The sequence below is a fragment of the Anomalospiza imberbis genome, chromosome 20 (assembly GCF_031753505.1).
Source record: "Anomalospiza imberbis isolate Cuckoo-Finch-1a 21T00152 chromosome 20, ASM3175350v1, whole genome shotgun sequence".
NCBI classification, from domain to species: Eukaryota; Metazoa; Chordata; class Aves; order Passeriformes; family Viduidae; genus Anomalospiza; species Anomalospiza imberbis.
Genome location: NC_089700.1, coordinates 3,361,864 through 3,368,069, shown reverse-complemented (window position 1 = coordinate 3,368,069; position 6,206 = coordinate 3,361,864).

The following is a 6,206-nucleotide window of genomic DNA, read 5'->3' as shown; positions in this document are numbered from 1 at the left end:
GCAGCCCATGGCAATCCAGGTGGGCAGGGAGAGTCCCAGTGCCCCCTGCCCCAGCCCAGCTCAGTGCCAGAGCGCTGAAGCCCATGCAGATGGCAAAGAGCCCCTGCCAGGGGCTGTGCCGGGGCACTGAGGGCAGTGCCAAGCACTGCTGTCTGAGGAAGCGGGGAGGGGCTGTCTGGTGGGGGAGTGCCCCGGGGGCTGGGAAGAGCCTCTACCTTGGACATGTGTTCCCTGTACTCTTCCATCTCCTCCTTCATCTTTTTCACGTCAGTGGCCAGATCAGCAAGTGAGGGGCCACTCAGCTGGCCCGGCCACGGCTCCTGGCTGGTCAGGTACTGCCTGTCCAGGTGCTCCAGCATGGCCTGCAGCAGTTTTCGCATGGCTGCAAAGTTCATGGCCCCCTTCTGGGGCGCCCCGATGGCAAGATCCAGCATCTGGGAGAGGCTGAGTGTGTCCAGGGATGTTGCCATGTCTGCACACACAGACAGGGACTCTGTCCCTGATCTATCACAATCCTTCCTGCCCAGCTGGGTCTGTCAGGGGTGAGCAAACGCAGTAATAAAAAGGATGAGCAGCCAACAGGCTCCTTCCTCCTTCCTTGTCCATCAGAGGACTGGAGCCTGCTCTGCTCATGCCCTTTGTCATCACAACTCCCGTTGCCAGGCAGCACAACAGCTCACCCCTGGGAGCCACTGGGTCACAGACTCATGAAGTCATAGAGTCATGGAATGACTTGGGCTGGAAGGGACCTCAAAGATTCTCTCTTTGCAATCCCCTGCCACAGGCAGGAACACCTTCCACTAGACCAGGTTGCTCCAAGTGCCATCCAGCCTGGCCCTGGACACTTTCAGGAATGGGGCAGACACCATTTCTTTGGGCAACCTGTGCCAAGGCATCGCGACCCTCGCAGGAAGATTTCTTTCCAATTGCCCATCTAACCCTGCAGTCTCGCAGTGTGAAGCCATTCCCCCTTGCCCTGTCATTCAAGGCCCTTGTGCCAAGTCCCTCCCCAGCCCATTTGGAGCCCTTTAGTGACTGAAAAGCGCTTGAAAGTCTGGCAGGACAGGAGAGGCCTCGCTGTTTTTCTTTTAATCAGTTTAAGACTTGAGTTACAGCTAAGCCAGTTCTTCATCTGCTGTGTCGGTGTCCTGTCTGTGGCATCTCGTGTTCTTGGTTTCTTCCTGCATTGTGGAGCAGGCCCTAAGCCTGGCTTTGCTGTGCGGTGAACTGTCAGCGTGAGTCACCACGGGCAGGGCACCGCAACAACCACAAAGGCCCAGATGAAGCCCAAAGGGTACATTTATCTTTGTTTCCTCACCAAGAGAGGGATCCCCCAGGCAGCTCCTGGGCAGAGGCCACGGGTAGGGCCAGCAGCCCCACAGAGCTCAGTCCCTGGCAGAGAATCACCAACCTGCTGCTTTCACCTGGGTTTCAGACCTGGCTACTGGCTGGTTTGGCACAGCAAAGCCAGGGCCTGGTTTGGAGCATCCACTGGGATCAGCCTTTGCCAGGGAAGCAGTGGGGTGCTGTTCCTCATGCCGGAGGTGCAGGAGGACCCCCGTGAGCCCCTCGCTGAGCTATAGGCTTGTTGGGGCATAGACTCCTTCCTCCTCTGGAGTTCAGGGCAAAGAGTCTCCGTGGGTGAAGCCTTTGTACAGTTTCCTCCGAGTCAGGGTTTATGTCAGCTTGACAGTCCCTAAAGAAGACAATGAAATCATTTCTCCTGCCAATGTCCCCAAGACTGTGGGGGAAGACAAACCAGGATCTTCCCTTCCACACCTGCATCCACCCCCGTCTGCCCCTTTCCAAAACATGCTCTGTTCACCCCTAATCCTTCCTGCTCCAAAGCTCTACAGCAGGTGAAGGGGCTTGCGATATTATAACTTTTAATTAATTTTTATAACTAATCTTTAGCAGTGTAAGTCTAACTCTTAGCCAACAGGTAGCTAAACTTCTTTTCAGAGGGGGTTATTATTAGAGTTTGATTGGGAAAATCAGGGAAACTTTTAGTTTTGCTAAACTAACACTTCAAAGCTTCAGTGAACAAAGCTGAAAAGTGGACATGTAAAATGCAGGATTTACAGCCCTCCAAGGAGTTGTTGTTGCAGAGACCAGAAGACAAAGAAGAGATTAATAAAAGAAAATTCAGTAAATGCCGGATAACTCCATGCCTTGGAAAAAGATAATAATAGAGAGGCAGAAAAATGTGGGCTCATTAGGATGAGAAGCAAGAAAGCTCTAACCAGTAGAGGTTAGAGTACTAACTAATGAAGAGAATGATGTGATTTAGAATGGAGGACCATTGATTTCTTTGTTTGCTAGAAACAGATAACTAAGTGGAAAGTTTTGTGCCCGTGTGTGGCTGGAACTACCCGCTCCACATGCCCTGACCAGCGCAAAGTAACACTTAACTCGCCAGTACTAAAAGCATCGTGTTTGAGGATTTCATTTATCCCGGTTTTGGCGACCGTTTCTAGTGACCCGGATGGAACCATGCTCCTTCTTTTGCTCCATGGATTCACGGGATCGAGAGGACTCCAGTGCACTCCAAAGATTTTTCAGGGAGATCCTCCGATGCCCTAATCCAGTGAGTTCAAGGCAGAGACCCCTGGGATTTCAGTAAGGTACTTGCAGACCCACTGTTAACTCCAGGTGGAGGAATTGTGGCAATGGCAAAAGTGGGGGAAGAGGCTGAGAGAGGGCATGCTCAGAATGTTCAGCGGGGATCAGTCTTTCCCTCCTGCACATCCCTGGTGGGAAGGGGTGGAAAACACTGCCACTGTGTTGGTGCGGACCAACGGAATTCCAGGGAAGTCAAAAGCAGTGGAACCAGCAAGGATTCAGTTGGAGCTTGACGGAAAACTGGTCAGGGAGAAAAATTATTCTTTGAGGTTAGAAGCTAGAAGAGGGTTAGATGAATGAATTGCTGAGTTTTGCAAGATGGATCACTGAGGGCATGTGAGTCACAATATAGGACACCTCTCCTGCCAGTAAAGGAGCCACATACTGATGAACCCAGGCCAGTAGAAGATGTCAGAGCTGTCAGTAAAATAGTGTGGGACTTAGACCCAGTGGTAGCAAGTCCTTGTACACTTTTAAGCCCAATTAAGGAATCTGATGAGTCCACTGTTGTGGATGTTAAGGATGCTTTTTCTGCATTGCCCTTGAAACTGAAAGTCAGCTCTTGTTTGTCATTCAATGGGAAGTTCCTTGATGGGCCATGAAACCCAACTGAAGTGGAACGTTCTTTCTCCAAGGTTCAAAAACCACCCCACATTGTTTGAGAACTCTTTCAATTGGAGACGAGTTAGGAGGAAACATCTCCTAACAGACAACAGGTTTTGGCACTCCCTCCCACAGCAAGGAATTTTTTGGAAGAAAGTGCAAAAGCTGTTTATTTAACACACAGAGTGCGGGCAGGCACGGGAAACAGAATGAATAATGTTAGCTATCCAAACCTTCTCTCTGTGGAGAAAGCTGGTGGATTCACAGTTCCTTTTATAGGAGCGGCTCAGCTCCTCCCAAGTCTGGAGCCAGGACACCAGTCCCAGGGCCCCCCCTCCGGGCTGGGACGCAGGGCTCCCGAAGATGTTCTGGTGTTTTGGGCCGGGGAAAAGCCGAACAGTTCCAGGAGAAAAAGCCACCGTGCTGGGAAATCTTCCTGCATTGTCAAACAAACAAGAAGCCAGCTAAAAGCAAAGATGTACTCCCTCTGTCCACGCTGCACAAGACAGCTGAGCGAGCCTGGGGGAGGATGTGTGAAAACCACACCAAAAGAATTCCACCAGCTTTCCACCCCTCTCTCAGGCCTAGCTTAAAGCTACAGGACTCGTGTCCGGGCATAAAGCAGACAGTAGGGGCACAGTATCACACTGTCACCCCAAGACAAGAACCAGCTGGCAAAAGAATTGGAGGCACGGTGTTGCGGTTTGAATTAATGTTATCGATTCCTTGTTAACTGGTTCGTCCTGCTGTACCCCCGTGTTCTCCCCGAGTTTGTTTACCCCTGGGTTTTAGCTTCCCTCAAAGCTGTCCCTCATGGCATTCCCCACCCCTTGGTCCAACTCTTCCCCTGCCCGTCAAGGCAGTCCACGCCTTGATTCCGGAACCTTCTCTGCCACTCAAACCTTGGGCCAATCCCTGTCTGCAGCACCCCTTTGGAATGCTCCTATTCCTGGAAGCCCCACTGGCCCATGTGACCCATCCTCTCCACCCTCCTACCCCAATTGGCCCCAGACGCTTGATGTAATCCCGACTCCTCCTCTGAGGATTCCCTGTTTGTTAGCTGTTGGTATCCACCCCCTGCCTTGTAGCTGCACTACACCCTTTGCACAGGAGTGCCTGGGGCGCTTTGTTTCAGCTGGCTTCACCTGGAGTAAAGTGTTCCTTGTGGAACCGCAAGACGGAGAGCCTCCTCCTTTCTCCTCTCGTGGTCCCTGTTGTGGCTTGTGTCTGGCACCTTAGAGCAAGTGCCTCTAAAGGTTCAGCCTCAGCTCAATCCCCATACCGAGGCAGTTCCCCACTCCTGGCGAGGCGCCGGAGTTCAGAGAGCTAGCCAGGGCTCCAGCAGCCACTTCAGTGTGGGAGGAGGAGAATGAAGATCTCCCTTTGCTGCAGTATGTGGGTGATCTTTTAATTGCTACAGGAACTGAAGCTAGATGCATTGAAATGACCCTCAGTTTGCTGAACTTTTTGGGACAAGCCAGTGACAGGGTATCCAGGAAGAAGGCCCAGAGTGCCAAAGAGCATGTTCTGTAGCTGAGGTTCACCATTTCCCAGGGCCAGCCAAGCCTTGGAACAGAAAGGATGGAGGCAGTTTGCCATACTCCAGAGCCGAGGTCTGTTTGCAAGTGAAGAACATTTCTGGGGATGGGTGGTTGGTGTGAGCTCTGGGTTCCTAATTCTGGCCTAGGGTAAGAGCTTTATATGCAGCCCTGAGAAACCCCCAAGGAGGTGCTACACCAAGGAGGTGCTACAGTGCACTCCAGAATGCCAGAGGCTTTCAGAGACCTCAGGAGAGCTCTAATGTGGTCCTTGCACAGGCAGTACCTGACTTGACCAAGCCTCTTGAGCTGTTTGTTCACAAACACTGAGGTTATGGACATGGAAAGGGGCCATAAGATATTTTTCCAAACAAGTGGACAGTGTAAGTTACAGGATCTCCTGGCTGCCTTTAACTTGTAGCAGCAACTGTCTTTTTAATACAAGAAGCCCAGAACGGACCACGGGCTGGAAAATGACTGTTCATGTTCCACCCTTTGTCCTCTCTGTTCCAGGACAACAAGGAGGTCACCGATTACCCCCAAGTTGAATGCTCAAGTACCCAGTTGTCCTGTTGGATCAGGATGATGTGGAACTGCAAACACAACATGACTGTCACAACATGCCTCACAACATGCCCGTCTTCTAGCTATGGAGCAGCTTCGCTCCAGCAGAAGAGATCCTCTGGTACAAGATCCGGACTGGGAATTGTCCAGAGGTGGGAGCAATTTTGTGAGCAAAGGAAAGCAGCAATTTGGGTGTGCAGTAGGGCCCAATCAAAGCCATCCCATTACTTCTTACCACCTCTGCACACAAGGCTGAGCTGCTCACTCTCTGGCCGCCTGGAATTGTCTCAGGGGAAGAAGGGCAACATATGGGCAAATTCTAAATGTGCATTTGGAGCAGCACATGCCCACGGAGCTCTCTAGAACAAAGGAGAGCTCCTTTCAGCACGAGGATCTCCTGCCAAAGGTGGAGACGTTATCAGGCAACCACTAGAAAGTGTTCAGGTACCAGCCAGAGTGGCTCTCATGCATTGTGAAGCTCATCCATTTGGAAATACATCAGCTGGTGTAGGAAACCGACTGGCAGATAAAGCTGCTCAAGGGGTGTCAGAGAAAAGCATCCTAATAGTTGCTGCACCAAAATGTGTGACCTTTCAAATGTAACCCCAGAATTACAAGCCCAAGATAAAACACTGGCAAAATCACATGGCCCTAGATTTAAAATATGACGAGTTTTGCCACAAGGTTTTATGAAGTAGTTTAATAGCAATCGTTGCATTTTAGTGTCTTAAGTCTTCCTAAGTATTGAATGATTGAAGTGGATGTAATCTTAAAAGAAAGAATTAAGATAACTTTCAAAGAAGGGAATTGTTGGAAAATATATAACTTTCTAATTCGCTATTCTAATTATTTGTTTTCATTAACTCTGTTAATATTAGC